Source organism: Athene noctua, chromosome 12 (genome assembly GCF_965140245.1).
Source record: "Athene noctua chromosome 12, bAthNoc1.hap1.1, whole genome shotgun sequence".
Taxonomy (NCBI): Eukaryota; Metazoa; Chordata; class Aves; order Strigiformes; family Strigidae; genus Athene; species Athene noctua.
Genome location: NC_134048.1, coordinates 9622509 through 9642216, shown reverse-complemented (window position 1 = coordinate 9642216; position 19708 = coordinate 9622509).

The window sequence follows — 19708 nt, the reverse complement described above, 5'->3', positions numbered from 1 at the left end:
TGGACTAATCCAGTGCCATTCTGATGAAGGTAACCTGCTGTCTAGAGGTCACATGGGCAGCTCTGCTGAACATCCTGAGTTCTGCTGCTTCTTTGCAACCATTTGAAGTTACGAACTTGGAGACAGTTAACAAATTTATTCATATTATTTGCAGGTTTTTCAACATTAATTAATCTAATGAAAAGGATTCTGTCATAATAAACAGACATTTCAGTAAAATACTAGTTTTAGTGGAAAAATAGCTGTTATGTTTATGGATTTTTTTTCAATAATAATTTGAAGTGGGACACTTCATACCTATTTTGCTGTGGTGAGGAATTTTGCCATCCTTTTCCTATGGGAACAAAGCTGTTTCGAAACATCCCCCTGTTTCTGTCCACTGAAATATCAGGTATTTTAAGCTTTGCTTTCAATACATAGACAAAACTCAAGAAAATATTATTATTGAATGAAAATTTCCAAGATTACTTAATTGAAATCATTATAAATTTTGTAGCTAATACTACAGGAATCATAAAACCCACTAACCCTTGTAGCTTGAGACAGAATAATTTAATGCCCTTATTCCTTTCTGTGGACTCAGCGAGGCTACTTATCCTATGATAAATTAAGCTATGGTTTCCGATGATGCTAGCTGCAATAAATATGAATCCATCATGCACTTTGAAGTAATCAGGACTGGAGTTTTTGTGGACTTTTTTTTCCAAAAGAAAAAAAAAAAATCAAACTTTTCAAATACAGGCATTTGAATAGTTTGTAAGATCTTAAAAAATTACTTTCAAATGAACAAGGTTTATTTTGGCTCATTTTATTAGCTATGGCTAATGAGCTAGTGCAGCTTTCTCATACTGCAATGAAAGTACCTTATTTCAAACAAAAGTAGCAAAAGAAACTCTACAGATTGTACTAGTCAGAAGGAGATATTTCTGTTTTGTATTAATTTTCCTATGTATTTAAATTTTTGAAGTTAGAGTTTTAATTTTGTGTTGGTTTTACTTTATACAAACTGTTTTCCCATATCTTTGAACAACTGTGACTGAAAAGAGCAAGTAAGAAAGAAATTTGCTCAACACATCTAGTTACTTTAAATTTAGTGCTATGAAACCAAGTAAAAGGAAATTTAGTATCGTAATATCTTAATAACTGTGTGTTAACTGTGTGTTATCTTAATAACTGTGCTATTTTGAACTGTTCTCCCAAGAACCAATATCCATTCCTTGTTACCTGAGTTAAAATTAGGCTGAACAAATAGGTAAGATGATTAAACAGGACTTTTTGTATATGTTAGTTTTGTGTTTCCCGGCACAAAATTAACACAGCCATGCACTGGAATCCTAAAATACACACATCAACGATTAATCAACACAGATTTTACTACACTACTCATGGGAACTTAGTAATAGCATAGTTCATGTCTGAGAGAGGGATAAGTCATGCATTAGATTTGATTTTAAAGTAGTGAAGACTGGAAGAGCTATGTATAAGCAACAACAGGAATAATTTAGGTTTTCTTTAATATATATATTTTTAATGTAATTATATATTTTTGTATGCATATTCAAATGATCATATAAGTTCTCTTTCTTTGGTGTTTTAATCAGAAATATGCCAAAGAACAGAGATGTGCCTGTTTAATGATGTTTGTTTCCCTCGGAGCAGCATGAAGCAGTTCAATGTTGTGTATGGAGCTGCTCAGACAAGTTTCTTAATACTGAAACTTGGTAACTTTGAAGGGTGATCATTTAACTTGGAGGATTTATTATTTCAGTGTGAAGGGGCAGTTACATCACTAGTTCTGTCATAGCTGGCCCCAACCCAACAGCGTGTCAGAGGTTTAGCATTCAGCCATCGCTTCCTTTGGTCATTGCTGTGTTTATTGTCAGGGAGAGGTCATGACCAATTCAGTTGTCACCTTAATTTACAGTGTTTAAGTTAAGTTTTTATTACACTAAATCCCTGACCCAGATTCAAGCCATAGGTCTCCTTGATGTTCTTCAACATTTTCAATACTTGTTTAAAAATTGTATCACTTGGCTATACGAGCACTGAGAGTTACAAATGTGCTTCAGCTTTTTAATGACTAAGGATTTTTGAAAATACTGCTGTCTGTTTATTGCAAATCATACTGGCAGACTCTTGGCTGTAGCAGTGTGTCTGATTTTAAACATACAAGGAACGGTGCAGAGTGGTCAGGGCCAGTCCAGAGGATAGAAACAGATATGATCAGAGAAAAATATGATCTCTCAGAAAGATTGACAGAACTGGGCTTGTTTAGACAGGAAAATACAACTGACATGAGAGAGGATACTAGTCTTAAAAGGAATAAAGGTTATCACGAACAGGAAGGTAATAAATTGTTCTCCATGTCCATTGCAGATCAGGACAGGGGATAGGACAGTAAGTAATGTGATTCTTTTTCAGTGAGGGAGCTTTAGATTGGACATCAGGAAAGAAAAGCAACCAAAACCACTTTCCTAACTGTAACAATAGTTAAGCACTTGGATATGTCACCCTGGGAGGCTGCAGACTTTTCCGCACACCGGAGATTTTCAAGAACAGATTAAGGAAACAGCTGTCAGAAATCATTTTGGTATAGCTTATCCTGCCTTGTTGAGGAAGATGGATTTTATGACCACCTAAGGTGTCGAGGTACCTTCCTGCCCTATATTAGAAGGCTTAATGAATTTAACATTTTTTCATAGAAAAATAATCTTTTCTTAAATGAACATTACTATCAGATTTACTTTTTTCATGGAATATGTGGTTATAGGGATGTATCTCCAGATTTATTGCTAAATTATTGCTGTCATTGCTAAATTGTTATTCCAGATATTAGCTATTTCTCTCTGCTCTCAATTACAAAAATCCTATCATACTTCTCTTTTCCAGTTTCACCGCTTGAGAAATGGAGAGCAGGAAGAAAAAGAGTAAATGTTAACCCTTTGTTCCTCTATAAGCTATAATTGCAATACAAAATAGGGTCTTGATTTCTGTATACAGATAAGTTTCAAGAAATAAATTAGATTTTTAATTCTAATTCAAGTAAAATATTTCAGTCAGTCATAGTTTTACCATTTAGCGAATGTGTCACTCCATGACCTGAATTCCAATTTTCACTTGCTTTTTTCCAATAAATAACCAGTTTGGCTCTTCCTTTGGAATTCAGTGTTAACTAGGCTGTCAAAAGTAAAGCATTTAAACACTATCCATGCTTTCCATAGCTTAGAAGTGGAAAAACATCATGGGTGGAAATTGCAACAAATTGTCAGTCTTCATGCAGAACCATAATGCTATGAATTTTTATCTTCAAACCACCTAAAATTGAAAAGAACATCAAAAATTACACATAATGACTATATCGAAAGTAGTCTCATAAACATCACCAGTGGTAGTGCTGAACATGCCATGCATGAATACATGCCATTCAGCATGAAAATGCTCTTCTAACACTAAAAACATTTTTTAGATTTTGTAATTTTCATGTGGTAACATAAGTGCGAACCAAGTGCAAGAGAATATGTGGCATCGTAATCCTTGGCTCTTGATACTCAGGAAATGTTTGTGTGGGTGTTTTTACAGTTTTCTATGTTGCATTACTATCTACTTCCTCTAGTCATGTTGTAGGAGTAATGTGGAACTTTGCTAGTGATAAGAGCTTATGCTACAATTCCAAGAAGGAACCCAGCTGGGCTACTGAATGGCACTGTTTCTGTAAGACTGTGACAATAAAGGAGTTTCCTGGCATTTTTGTTAGAGAGACAGAAGCAGACCATACCATTTAGACAAACCAGACCAAGTGCCAGACTTGGTTCCTTAAGTAGGTCATAAATAAGTGACCCACTTCTGAAAATCTACTACAGTGAAGCTCATATCAGCACAGAAAAATTTTCAGTTGAAAGCTTCCTTTATTGAAAATATCTTTTAAAATATTTTAATAAATTTAACTTCAGTACAGTTGGTAGCCTCCTCTAATTTTGGCTATAAGTACTTATTTAATTTAGACAGACAAAGCAACAGTGTGTTTAATCCATGTCTCTCCATATTTTCTTGAGATCCTCACTTCCTCCAGATTTTCCTTTCCCTCAACCTACCAAGTTTCAAGTATTTCCCAGGGAAGTCAAGAATAATGTTCAGGTATTTCAATAAATCTTGTTCACTGGATTCTCTTTCTTAAACTGACACAAACATATAAAATAAACAATGGCTATAAAGATTATATTCCTTGGTGAATAACCTCCTTGATTTGTTTTTATTTTTAAAATAGTTGAATGCATGTAAATATGTTAGATATTTTAAAGGCATTTCATTCCTGGTCTCACAAGCAGTCATTATTGCTGTTAGGGGTTCATTTGCTTTCCCAGTATCCCAGAAATACTGAGATATTTAAAAAAAAAATAAAAATCACACAAGTATATCTTGCAATTTAGGAAAGAAAATTAAGCTCTCTAACCCAGGAGTACTTTATTAGAAATTATTATTGCTTTCTTTAAGTACATCTGGACTTAAAAATGAATAAAGAGTCCAAAATCACAATGTTTCAATATTTTATTGGTGCATACTTTGAAAATAGGTAGAAGAGGAATATGCAGTCCAGCTGACTATCATTGATTTACTTTTAGAGGTAATTATAACTGTACTTACATAGATATGGAGAAAGTGTTTCCTACTTTACTGGAAAAATTTTCATGAAGGAACAAGTAAAGTTAAAGGTATTAATGTAAATATTTTTCCTTTCTCACAGGAGGCTTCTCCAAGGACTTCTAAGTGCTTACTTACTTTTAGGTTGCCAAAGATAAAAAGGACAGGGTTTCCAAAATGTTTCTTATTTGTTTGGAATTGGTAGTTTTACAACTATATTTCTGTTTCTCTTGTCTGTATAATATGTATCTTCCAAAATGTTTATTACTTTTCTTGGAATAAAAATTCATTTTGAGCTTCAATTATGGCATCATGTTTATGCAAAAATGCAATATTACAGATAAAATAGCTGGAGAAGGTGACTTGCGGAGAAATCACTCTATAACTGTGGAGTTATAAAGTGGGTATGTTTATTCAGCGCTGGGCGCATGGGGGATCGCTCCACCACAAACATGCGCGCCGTTTGCAGCTCCCATCCGTATTATATGTTACAAAATAGTGCATATTCATAGAATGCCTGTACATACACATAGTCTACCCCCGCCTCCCCTCGCTTCTCATGGTAATCAGGTCTCCTCCCTTTGCGCCTGCACGATGAGCTCTTCAAGCTCCGGGCAGGGGTCGCAAATTCCTGGGGAGGGGTCATAAAGATGAAGTACCTCTTCTTCCTCGCTGATGAACTTTTCACTCTGTCGCTCTGCGCAGCCTCTGTTGTTCTCTGGCTTCTGACCAGACTGCCAGGCCAGTTTGTGCCGGTGTTTGGGGTAATCTGTTGCTGATACCCCCAACTTCAAGGACCAGAGGAGACTTCTCTTTGGGCTAGGAGATAGTAGCCTAGCAACATTATCAGCACCTGGTATGTCTTTGCAAACAGCCCCATACGCCTCCTTTTGTTTTGGCACAAGTCTTGCACCATCAGTCTAAGATTGTTTAGACTCTCCGTCTCACCGGAAGAGTCCAGCTAATGATGAGAGCCAGCTAAGATCCTCATTCTGATCTGTACTTTCATTCTTCATATATCTTCTTTATAGTTGAATTCTGGATAATTTCTTCAGTGCAGGGTAGAGACTTTATAGCTGATGAGTAATTCATACATGCTCACTAAAATAATGCTAAATTCCAGAAATACCTTCCACTCAATCTTTGAAAAAGACTGAGTACTAGTCTTCTCTTAACTGCGTCTTGGTATATGGACCAATAATGTTTTTTATGTAGTAATAATATATAGATACATTGTGTGTACTTACATATCAGGAGTGACATTAATAACCATTCCATCTTAATAAAAATGAGGAGACACTATTTGGTAGGTACTATTCTCCTGCATAATGTGATGTTTTGGAGAATAAGATCCTAATTATCATGATATATTCAATATGGGACCTAGGATTCTGCTTTGCACATTTTAGTTTGAAGATTGAGAAACGTTTTCTTGAAAGGGCAGCAGGGGACTTCTTCCATGATTACTTTATGAAATATTGTATGCTCAGAAATTGAGTATGAATATATGTACACACACACACATAGCAGGTAAAATTTTGACTTAAAAAGCATGCTGGCCTTATATACCAACTTCATTCTTTTTACATTTGAATCCATCTCTTCCCTCTTTTCACAGCTTTAATGAAATGGGAAACTAATGAAAAATGTTTGCAGTCCTGATTATAGAGCACTGAGCAGTACCAGCTCTGAGCGCATGCACGTATGAATCACAGCTCAAATGGATCTTTGATTGCTCATGTGGCTTTATACAGGTTATGATTTGTGATATCAGGGAGGACCAGAAATCATTTTCAATACATTACATTACAGTGCACTTCAAATCTGCTGTGGAAAAACAAGTGAAGTGTTCTGCTAGCCAGTTGCTATCCCTGTTATTATGGAATACTTTATGAGGTTTCCCTTTATTCATACCAGTTGTGTGGCTTAATTTAAAAGTAATACCAAGCATCTAACTTTCTCCCTTAATTTTAAGAGGGTACTTCTTAAAAATTGAAATAATGCAGTCATTGGTTGGAGACAAAAACACAGTGTAAATAAGTCCTGTCATTGCGTGTCTGATGATTTCTGATTTAAATAGTTTTTTTATTAAATATGAAATGTCCAAATTACCTAATCATTGTTGGTTGCATGATAAACCATTTTACAGTACTTATTCTGCAGCATCTTATCTCCTAGCTGCAGGATGTTTGTTGATAATGCTGCCTTCATGTTAGACAAGCAGACAATAATTTGATTGTTCTGTTTGCTATGTTGTGCAGAGCAGCACTTTAAAACTGAAATTCTTTCATGTTTTGTGCTGTGACAAAGTCTATTGCTTTTATTTTTTGATACGTTGGAAAGCTTCAACATTATTACTGTAGATTTTATTTCTTTTTTGTTTGTTTCCTTTTAACTTTTTCCTTGCAATCAGTTTGATATATGAACATTGTGTAAGCCTTATGGTCACACACATGCTAGATCAAGAATGTGGAATCTTATGTCACCTGACCTTGCTCTTCAAGCATTCACCAAGATGGAACCAGATGCAGAATGAGTGATATAAATGATTTCAAATATGAGAAAGCAGGCAGAAATAAATGAAGAGTTGCTAGTCTTGTTGTCATCATAGCTTCTGATGGATATGGTTTTTTAAAGGCAAGATAATCATACTCTGAATGTCTTTAGAGGTGACAAAGAAGAATTTTTTATATATCTTTTCAGTGCCAGCATGGTTACTTGAGTAAACATTGAGTATTGCAGTTCTGATATCAGATGACAAAAAAAAAAAAAAAAAAAAATCCTGCAAACCACATTTTTAGTTAATGGCTCAAAAGATAATGATTTGGTGTTCAATGTAAGTGGAACCAATGTTTTTTAATGACTAAAGGTTGCACAGTTTTGTAATAAAATAGACATGTTTATAGTTATATCTCAGTTCAGAGGATATATGAAACGGTTTTCTGATGCTTATGACCTTAACTGTTTCTGTTCATAGTGGGTTACAGTTTTGTCAGGTGTGTCAGACCTTATCCGAGTTTTTGCTAGTATTCTGTTAGAGAGCCTGGTTCAATTCCATCAAAGCCAAGAGCAGTTTCCAGTTGGTTTTGGCAAATATATTCACTACAGCTGTGTATTCATCACTCTAGAAGGAAAATGCAATACTGTTGGAAGGCAGATGAGTGGAGTATATTTAAATTTCCTATTACAATTCCTCTACTACTATTGGTGCAAAACACAATTTTGAGGGTTATCAATACCCAAATGGTGGCAATCTTAGTCTGCATCTGAATGTGTGACCGCTTCTTGACTTCACGGCAGCCATAGCCTCTGTACTGATTGCCTTCAAAACAAGAGGCAATGTGGCATCTACCTCCAGCTTTGGAAACCCTCCCAGAATGTAACCTGGTGGGCAAAAGGACGAACTATCTGATTTTCTGAGTGTGGCAGGTTGTGCTTGTCTACTACCTGTTTGTAGTATGGCAGAGATTTCAGGCCCACCTCATTTCCTAATCTACATATGCTGTGTTGGGCATATACAAGTAGCTGCCCCATCTGTAGTCGTGTTTATTTGTTTTAGAGAAAACTGGCATTAATTTACAAAAATGAGGAAGGGTTGCCATCTACAATTATTAATTAGCATGCACATCTGCCGAGAAGGTGTCTCCATAAGCCTGTCTGAAGTACTTTATTGTTGTTGTTTTTTTCATTTGAGGGGGATCAATGCTAATTTTCAGTGTTTACCAGCAATCATAGATGACTTGCAGTTAAAAAGCCATCAGCTCTGTCACATTTTTCAGTGAACAGAATCCCTTTCCAGATGGCCCTTCATTTGGATAATGGACAGCCTAAGGGGATAAAAATGTCACCTGTTGTAACCAGTCAACAATATTAATAAAAACGGAAGAATAGACCATTCATAAAACAGCAACAGCCCAAAAATAATTTGTGAATTGTATAGTGAATGGTGTTGGTAGCAATCTTGCTTTAAGAATTCACAGACATCCTCAAATCTGGCCATTATAGCTTTTGCATTAGCTGTTACCTTGCTGTTTAATCATGAATGAATCTAATTTTTCTTAATGTATTTTCTGACAAAAGAGAAAATATATGCATGATTACATTGTGATTATGATTGCACAAAATCATTATTACAAGTAGGTAAATAATAGATTTCTTGGCTTGTGTCTTACAGAAAATAATTTTGGAACATGCTTCAGTTTAACAGAACAGTGAGACTGATTCAAAACACTGGCATTAATTGGTTTATTTTATTTTTATTTTTGTCCAGCTTAAAGATATTTTACAAGTTACAGATAATTAATTGATATGGCAAATATTTACATTAAAATTAACAATCACATTTGAAAAATTTCAAAATCAACCAAAATTTTAGTATCTCTTAAATAAAAAAGTACTTTTAAAGAAAATTCAGAGGGTCCTCCTCCCAATCTGGTAAAATCTAATTAATTTCTGAAACATTCTGAAATGGCTTAGTATGCCTTTTTCACCAAGAAATGTTTTATCTGAAAATTTTTGTCTAGTAATTTTGGCAGTCGTGGCTACCTTGTGTTAACAATTATAATTGGGAATACTCAAAACATACGTTTCAGAGTTTTCTGATAATTAGATCTAAGTAAAATAGATGAAAGCCCAAGACAGGAAACCACGTCTCCATGTAACCAGCCCAGAAAGAGGTATCTCCTGCAGACCATGCTGAGAATCTTTGAGTTCTTGCCCCACATTTTCCCCTGGAGGACAAGATTACCTGCTGGAGGACACTGCATCTCCTCACTGCTGGACAAAAGAACCAGGAGATGTAGACCTCCTAATCTGTGCACAAAGCCAGGGTAAGACGTCCGAGTGTCACTAAGTGTCACAGAGTGTCAGTGAGCGTGCACCAGAAAAGCATCAGCTGGCAGCTAGAGAAATACAATATTTCACAGTGGGTTATTGTAGCATGATTTAGAAAACCATCAGAACCAGTTTATGTCAAGTGTGTGTGGGTGGCACAGGTTTAGGCACACAGATCAAAGTAGAAATGAAATTACAGGTATGACTGAATTACTACTTACAATGTGAAATATAGTACTCATTGCCCTGTGAGTCTGAACAATCTTGAAAGATGATTTAAAATACGTTTGTGCATTGTGAAATATTAGTTAAAAATATGGGTTTTGTCAAATTAGGGTCAAACTAGTTATGCCTATGCCATCCACTGGCAAGAAGGAGTGAGGATTTCTGAGTTCTTCATCCACTTTCAGCACATTTTCCATGAAATACGCATTCTTTTTCTCACATACTCTCTTATTTATGCTTCACATGAAAGCAGGAGTTAGTTTATTCATAATCCATCTCTTCTTCAGAACCTGAAGGGATTCATTGACAAAGAGGTGATGTACACACAGGAAAATAATTAAGTGACTGTCTTGCAAAGCTCTCACCTTGAAGGAGTACACCAGAGCACATGGAAGGAACTGTATTCTCTTTATATTTTTATGTATTTATAGTCTCAGAGAAATTAAGATGATGATTCCCTGTCTTCCCATTCAGAGACCTCAGGCTACTCTGCTCCTTGACGGTTGCATAAGGCTTGGCTTTTTCTATCTGTCCAGCAAGTAATTCAGATCAGCCATAAAATTCTGGACTAATGTAATTGACCAGATTATGCAGTAGGAGGAAACCCCATGTTTTTCTTCAAAACACTGATTTCCATTGTATATCCTTCTGAAGAGAAAAAAAAAGTATGCCAGTGACTTGTTATTCATTTAAAACTCCCCATCAAGAAGCAGATCTTGAATGACTAACAGATACCATAGAATTTCCACTCACAAGCACAGAGTTTTGGTTTATTTAAAAAAAATCTTGCTCATGCTGTGCAAAGTATTTTTTCTAATTGCTAGTGGCTTTCAATGGACTCATGCTGGGTACTCAGCTCCATCCCTTTAGAGGAGGTAAATTGGATACCCTAAGTATATATTTACTTTAGAAAAATCATACCAGAGTCTTCTGAAAATGCATAGAAGGTAAACGTGTAAAGTGATGAAACCCATGGAGTTATGCTGAGTTGTCCTAGAGTAATTCAGTACTTTGTGAATTAATGTAGAATTAATGTAGTGCATGTATCAGTAATAGTGCCTAAAGCTTCCAGCAGCTTGATGTGTAATAAGTTGTATATATTTTTTAAAGTTAAAACATATTAACTGGAAGTATTCTTAGCAGGTGAACAAATGCTGAACATGTTGTGTAGAGATAACTCTCCAACCATCTGGAGAAGAAAGTGTTTTCCCTTGATATTTAATGACCCCTGGTTAATGTAAAAGCACTGTTTATGGGCTTAACTGAGATCAGTAATTAGCTTTTTGTAGGTAGGAGGTAGATTGAGTTAACGTAAACTCTGAGTGGTAATGGAAAAAGCAGAGCGGAAATCCTCAGAGTGGAAATTGTTTGAAGCAATGTTCTCAGAAGAGAAGAGGAGAAGAAAACCTGAGTTCCCGATGGATTTAGAGCACGTTTTGGAGTCATGCACAAGAATAATTGTGTTAGAACTTTTTTTTTATGGCTATGTATTGATTGAAACCTATCAGGTGACCACATTTTATTTTTCTGACTGTTTTTCCATTTATTGTTTAAACTTAGTGTAGATTAGGCAGTTTATTTTCATGGTAGAACCATTTTTCTTCCAATAGCAGGTGCGTTTGAAAATACAAATGTATGTCAGTTTTATAATCTGACTAAAATACCTACTAAAACTAAGTGTTGTCACCATAATAAACTGATAATTTAATTCGCTTCCTTCCTCCCTCTGCGCTTATAGCCAGGCAGGCAGAGGTGGCCATCCCCAGAGGAACTGCAGCCTAATCACTGCTTCAGGGTCCTTCTCGCCATTGTTTTTACTGTTCGTCAGATAAAGTTCTAGCCACCAGTCATGTATATATGATCATTATAAGGTCAGAAGAAAAACATGTTTGTCATCTTGTCTTAATCTTGAGCTTCACAGTGGGTGGAATGCTGTGTGTGATAATAAAAGAATACTTCAATTTCCTAAAATAATTACTCACTTATCTGAATGGGATACATACCTACCTTTGTGGTACTGGAAAGGTCCATAGAAATAGGTAGTTTGTATTTATTAAATAACTATGTAAGAAATTTATTTTTATTTAAAAATAAGAGAATAACTGAATTTTTATTTGCTACCTGTGGAAGTAGCAAACAGAATCTTCAGCTTTAAACTCATTATAAGGAATTTAGCAGGAATATAGATACAGAAAATTGCAAAGAAAATCACATAAAATACAAACTTCCAGGGAATCTCTTGATACTAATTAAGTAAATTATACTTAACTGGGCAAAATTTCAGTCAGAGCAGCTTTTATTTTTTATTTGCACAAGCGGGATTGTGTTTGTCAAAACAGCAACTACTTTGATATTTTCCTTAAATTTGATGTCAGGTGAACTGTCCTCTATCCTATGTTCGGTGCTTTGGTTTTCCCTGTTATTCTGAGTATCTTCTTCATTCGTGTCTGATATAAAAAAAAAAAAATATCTTGCAGGGTATTACAAGGCTATTTTTACACTTGGAATTGTATTTCCTCTCCCACATCAGAGTACTGTGAAAATAAATAAATTCAATACACCATATATATAAGAATGTGATGAATTAAATTTGGGTCTCATTATGTGAGTGCCAAAGCACTAATCGTCTTCTCCAAGGTAGGGTTTCATGTCATATATATTTGCAAAGCCAGTCTTATTTCCAAAGAGGCTATTCTAACATTTACTGTTACTGTTCAATATTTAGTAATATTTTAATGTTGGGTCAGCAGTGAGATTCCATAAAATATTTTAAAAGAAATACAGAGTTAAAAATTCCACTCCATTCCTCCAGCATTTCCCTGGAGTTTAGGTGTGCATTTGCTGCACAGATGGTGCAGCAGCAATATCACACAGTGCTGTCAGATCCCTGATATACGTGGTGCAACACCATGAGTGCAAGATAAATGAAAGCCTGAGCTTCGCATTTCCCAGTGTTTTAGGGATTAATTCTACTCTTTATTGATCCACAGATGCCTCCTGGAAAACTTAAAAAAAAAATCTCTCTATGAGAATGTAATTCTACATCTATGTTATAGTAGATGGTGTCTTAGTTTAATAATTTTTCATTACTATTGACATTTCTTTGAATTTATGTGATATTGTTTATGCTGAGGAGTTCATCAGCCATTGGGTCTGATTCCATCAGATATCATGGTCATGGTTTGCGAGGTCAAAGACTTCCACAATTTATTTCTGCTATTACAGAGCCATGGCTCAAGTTCTCAATTTTGTAAGGCCTTGTATAATATTAAAATTAATTTTGGGGGGATGTTTTTTTTTTAATTGCCCATATTTTTTTAGAAGCTTCATATATGTAATTATTGTGCCTGCATGTATGTTATAGGTAATTGTTAATTAATTGGTATACTGTATATTTCACCGAGGCTAATACAGACACACTGAATGCGATTAATGGGTTAAGCTTTGCACTTTTCCAAGGCAGTACTGTATAAGAGCAATCTGATCTTTTCCTGCAGGATAAAATAGCCTTGTGGGGCTTCCTCGTGCATCTGCCCAGCCTTTATTAGAATTATTTTAGTACTGTCTGGTCAGTGATGTTATTTTATATGTGTTTTATAGTAGTTTCTAAAAGCATCTCTGCACATTCTAGTGAGGGACACTCGCCTTACAAAGAATTCAAAGTTAAATGGGCAAACCAAAGACAAAGAAATTGCTTTCTCTGCTGTACAAGTAAGGAACTGAGTTGGAAAAAATGGGTAATTTGTCCAAGTTATACAATGAACCTATAGCTAGTCTAACAAGTGACTCTTTATCTGCAAAGTACAGTGCCTTAAGTCAGTTCTTCTCTGCTACTATTGATGAGTATTTATGTATATACAAATATTCATTTTGTGCTGTCACCCAGCTGACATGAAAGACTGGTACCAAATGATTACAAAGGTAAAGCAACCAAAGATGAGGTTAGCAACAGGTCATCTCCAGGTCAGGATGTCAGCATCTCTTATACATTTTAAAAACTGCATATCGCATTCTGCTTTTATTACAAAGTGAAGCATCTGATTACGGCAGGTTATTTGAGGTGATGTCAAATCACACGACACAAATTAAAAAAAAAAAAAAAATTTGCTAGTGCCAGATGCTGGAAATATATTTATCATTCTCATGGGCTGGTGCTCAGCCAGCAATTATGAAAATCTAAATTATACTTAGTGCACATTATGGGCTCAGTAGTATTTTGCTAGAAGGGAAAGTGAGATTTTGCAAGATTTCAGGGAAAAGGTGATACTGCAGTATTTCCTACCTAATGTAGTATAATATCTCATACATTTGTAATGTACCACATTCCCCAGCTGGTTACTGGAGGGTAGTGTTCAACATGCCAGAACAGCATGACAACAGATACAGTGGCAAAGCTAAAAATAAACCAGAAGGTAGTAGCTGAAATATATTGACTTTGTAGCAGTGAGAAAGCAGTTCCGCTGGATCAATGATGGACTTGGTCAGAGTTGTGACATAGGGCTTTTCTCAAGCAATCACTCTGTTAATTTAAGCTCATTGGTCTGGAGATGCTACAAGAAGCTGAATAGGTATGAAATACTTTATTGCGTATCACCTGCTCTCTTCTTTATCCTGTACTGAAGAGTTTGAAATGTGCCTAGTCTCCTATGAAATAATACTAGGCTCACAGGAACTCGGAAACTTAAGACTGAAAAAACAAAATGCTAGTGCAGTAATTTTCAGTCAGTGACGAACAAAATACTCTTTAGTTTAACTAACTTTGTTCTGGTTTTATCCCTTCAAAATCAGTCAGGATTATGCATTAAACATTATATGACTGGTTTTGTAACAGTTTCAATTTGGATTACATTTGATCAAATGTCAGTTTTCTGTCATACAATAGAGTGATTTTTATCTCAGAAGAAAGAAAAGGCCCAAACTTATGCCAGTTATGTTTGCCAGCAGTTTCATGATGCTGACAGATGATGGGGATGGCTTATTTCTGCAATAGTGGTCTCACCGCTCCTCTCTCAGACGTTCCTTCTACAGCCCAGGGAAATCTCAGCTATTCCTGTAGCAGCCACAAGGTATCTTTAGATGATGCAAAAGCTGATCCAAAAGCAAAACTCTAGATATGTGGTACCCTTAAATAGCTACCAAGGAACCATGTGAGGTACCTCAGAGAGGGACCAGGTAAATAATGTGGTGTCAGAATTGCTATAACTGTCTCAAGCTAAACTATTCCACCCTTCAGTTAAAGTAAGGAGATAAATTAGATATTGAAAGGTCAACACGTACATGGAATCCTTAAAATCACACGGCCAGTGGCAGTCAGCTATGCTAGACTTCATGTTCTCATAGACTTTTTCCTGCACATGGTATAGCTAACAGTTTGAAAGAGAACATCATGAAATCCAGTGTGCATATGGTAATGATGCTTCACACAGGCATGAGAGAAAATAAAATGACAATTTGTGCATGAGCTCACAATTATGTACAATGCTTATTTTTATCCAAAGATATCAAAGATGTTTTCATATCTGAACTATTTTTCCCTTTTATTCAAATCGGGTTTAGCAGAACAAAATGATTATGTAGCCCATTAATCTTAATTTTTCACACTGAGATTCATTTTACAGAACAGGAAGCTACAGAAATGGAAACACCCACCTCTGTCTCTAGGATATCTAAAAGTAATGCAGATTGAAAATTAAATGTAAGAGACAAGATAGCAGTTCTAATAACCTAGTCATTTCTAGATAAATACACCTGGATTGATGGAAGAGAAAAAATACTGTTTTCACAATAACACAAGATAGTATTACTTGTATAAAAAGTCTCATGTTGTTTAGGATTTTCTAAAGCTTTACATTTATTCCTCCAATCTATTTAAATGTATGTGAAGTAAAACTGAATCTTACTCTACTGTCTTATATCTTCTTTAGCCACTAACAGGAACTTGTAAGCTGTGGCAGATTTGGATGGCAATATTTCAAACCTCCTTTGTATAGTTTTATCAAAAGGCCAAGATAATCGAGAAATTGGCTCAGTATACTGAATAAATATTCAGTTTTCTCAGCATGAAGTCCATCCTCCCATCCAATAATATAACATTAAATGTTGTGGTAGTTAAAGAAGACTTTTTGGATTCTGTTTTACTTAGTCGATGTCAATTATGATCTAAGAATGTAAGAATGTTATTTCAGCTAACACTTTTACAGGAGTTGAAAATGAATAATTTTCCACTACTGAAAGGTTTGTGTTTTGTAGTGGTTGTACAATAGCAGGATAGGATTCAGAAAATTATTGGTTCAGAGGTAACCTGTCTACCTTCCTGTAACTGAATGAGTATTATTTTGCATCTTTTAACTTACTTTTATAATGTAATGTTTCAGTATTCCCCCACCCCAAAAAAACAAAACCAAAAATCTGCACTTCGTTTGCTTTCATTTGAATTCATATCAAGTGATCTAAACCCATCAATTCCATCTGACATTGGTGGAAAACTAGTCCAAGGTACATTAAAATGTAGCATTTTCACAGTCGAGTTCAGTAACCTTGTTACAAAAATTTCAGGATATTCAGGTAATTTTTAGAAGTGTTAATTTTTTTATAAACTTTAGGGATGGACTATGAACTTTTCACACACATTTATAATCTGCTAGCAATTACTGGGTATGTTCAATAGGAACTTTGTATCCTTCACTTTGATTAGGAAAGTATTAACATACTTAACTCATGTGAGTGCCTGTGAGACCTTTGGATATGTCAGCAGCTTTTCAAATTGACTCTATTGCTGGATGATAGCAAAGGTGGATTGGAATCATGTTTGAGTGCTTCTGTTCCTTACTTTCAGAGACATCCCAGAGGAAGGTGCTGGGTAATTGCTCATTCACTCAGAGAGCTCTCTCTTCATTATAAAATAAATAAATGAATAAAAGTGAAAGAGGAAATTGCACCATTTGCTAAGTAGACCAGACGTTACTTCATAATTGTCCAGCAGAGAAAGGGGGAACAAACTCCTGTGCTCTAAACCGTGCAAGCGCAAAAGAAATTAAGGAAGCTTCTGTATCTGTGCTGTAGACAACTGTCTGTGTTTCGTCTATCTACCTACCTACTAGGTAAGGATCTTCCCCTATGTAAAGCCATTTTGATCAACATTAGACGAGAATAAAGAAAAAAATCTGGAACAGAATGGGCCATTTTCTAAATTATGAACTATGTTACAGTTATCTTTTTGTAAATTAGTATATATGTGAGAGTTTATTGTATAGGTCATTTTTATTATGACAGACACTTAAGGAATATATAAAAGACAGCTAAGATGGACTTACTAAGTCAAGTGGTAATTTTATTCTACCATTTTTTTTTCTTGATTTACTTAGCATACCCCACTAGAGTATGATAGACTAGTGAGGACTAGTATCACTCTGACATGTTCTGTAATAGGGTGCTGTGGCCCTCTAAATCTGAAATAGTGACTGTCAGAAGCAAGGCTGCCTGCGCAGTGAAGACCCCAGGCAGCAGCAGAGGAGAAGGCTGAAGTAGAACTGATCTACCACTGCGTGTCTAGGAAAGGGAAAACACAGGATACTACTACTGTTCTTTTTACGACTGTGTCAGGTGCCTTGTTGTGCAGTGGATGTGGCAGGGTGGCTCAGGGATCTCCTTTCAAGCCAATCAGGAGCAGTTTCAGAAGAGAGGGGATAGCTTATAATTTGCTGCCTTCCTAATAAAAAGAAAATGTGTAGGAGAAGAGCAATTGTCTGCTGGGCTGTCTGACTGAGGAACAGACATCAGAACTCTTCAGGTGCACGGGAGTGTAGAAAAAACGTCATGTTTGCAGTGTTGCCTGACAGCAGAAACAAGGGTATTGAACCGAGGATTTTGTAGTGGACAAGGTTGGATGGAAACAGTTTAAAAGCCAGCTAGATAAGCCCACTCAGGGCTACAGCCTGCTTCGTGATCCAGGACATAAACAGGCACTTTGCTTCGCTATGCGTTTGGATTAGGACAACAGAATTGAATTAAATTTGAGGTCTGCTTTGTTTCAGGCACCTTAGTGTTCTGGTACTTTTTTATTTCTCTGCTTCTTATTATAACATTTACTACTACCACATTTCTAATTTAAAAACGTACGTGAAGGATCGTATGTTTTTTCTCAGTGTTAGATTCGACAGCATGCTGATCAGTCAGACTTCCCTGGCACAGGCTGTCTCCTGACATTGTGCAGACAGTGCTGGGGTTCTGTGCTGATCTAGGAATCTAATGTCACCTGGAGATTAAAGCTGAAACAAATCAACAAAAGTCTGCTGAGAAACAAGAATGCTTCTTTATTTGCACAGTGGTCGTTGAATAATATATTTAATATATATCAGGATGGCATTGCATAAAGCGGAGATTTAAGATAACTCACTGAGGATTTGCAAGAAACAATAACAGGACATTCAGTTAAAAGACTCATGTTTTTCAGTCACCCCTTCAAAATCTTTCTACTCTTTTAATTTTACAAGAATTCAGAGAAGACCAATACAACTAATAATATGTGATACTGTGAGGACAAAACATTTCGACTTACAACAAACTGCTTTAGAATAAACTTGATACAAGAATAAGCCTTGCTGTTTGATGCAGGTTCTTTTGCTGTGCATAAAGCAGTTAACTATTTGGCAGTTTCCTCTCCCAGATTCTCTCTGATGTCTCTGATACCTCTAATTGCAGTATGTAAAGTAAAATAAAACCAAAAGCTTAATAGTCATATGGCACAGAGAGAAGGCAAAATTACAAAGAGCTGCAAAGGTTTAGGATGTTGCTGTGTTGTACATGGAGGTCACCAGAACTGATGGCACAGAACGTATGGGAATTCCTTACCTGCTGCAGTTCAGTCAACCAACGTAGCTTAATGCATTGATACTAAGTTTTGGCAGTGCCGCTGTATAGGTGGAATCTTCTGACGTTTTGAGTAGGACCAGATGAAGGTCTCTGCTCATGCTCATGCACTGCAGGAAGTCTTCCCAAGTTTCATATTTAACATCCGATTTTATGCAGAATGCCCACAAACGCTAATCATAGGAAGCAGAACAAATTCTTTAAAAGGATGTCCATTAAAAAAAATTTTATATATATATATATACACATATACAATGTGCTTTATTTTTTCTCGCTTCTAAGAGAATTGAGCTATACTTAAGTATAATAAACATGAAGAACCAGAAGGCTACCAGTTTGGGGGATTTTTTTTTTTTTTTGCCATCACAGGAAGGGTAAAATGGGGAAGATTATTCCACAAGCTGACGTGTAGATGGTCTTTTTGATGAAGTCTAAGAAAACAAAGATGTGGCTATCATCATAGACTAGCTTTTCAGTGGTGTATTAGACAGTATGCTTCCAAACCCCCCATATTTAAATAGACCTAAACATTTATAGATCCATATGTAAAGTTTTATTCTAATTACACAAGGTAAGGCTATGGATACAGTATGGGAAGCTGAAGCTATATATATAAACTTGGAGCGTGTCACATTGTAGATCAAATTATGTACTTTAAAAGCTTTTTTGGTAGACCAAATTATGTATTTTAAAGTTTTGGAAATTAAAAAGCTGTGCCCTGAAAGACAGGCATCTGAAACCATGACAAATGCACTTAGAATCATCAGATAAAGTCGCCAAGCTTAGAAAATGTTAAGGTTCACTCACCTATGTTTTAATCTGTTTATGTGTCTATGTCCAAAGAAGCCAATCACAAATGCAATGTTACTAAATAAAAACCATGAGTATGTTATGTTAACTAAAAGAAAATGAAGATTCGTAAATGAGTTAACAGTAGCCATGAGTGTCTCAAAAGAATCATATTGTTTCATGCTTCAATAAACTAATGTGGATTGGAGGAAGACATTCTGCCCAGCACTGAAGAAGCATCTTGAGATAGGAAGAAAAGCACAAATCCAAGCCAATCCAAATTCCATGGATTTGGAAATATGAGGCTCACATAACTATCATAAATAAGTGTTTTCTGAATTATATCTTCTGGTTT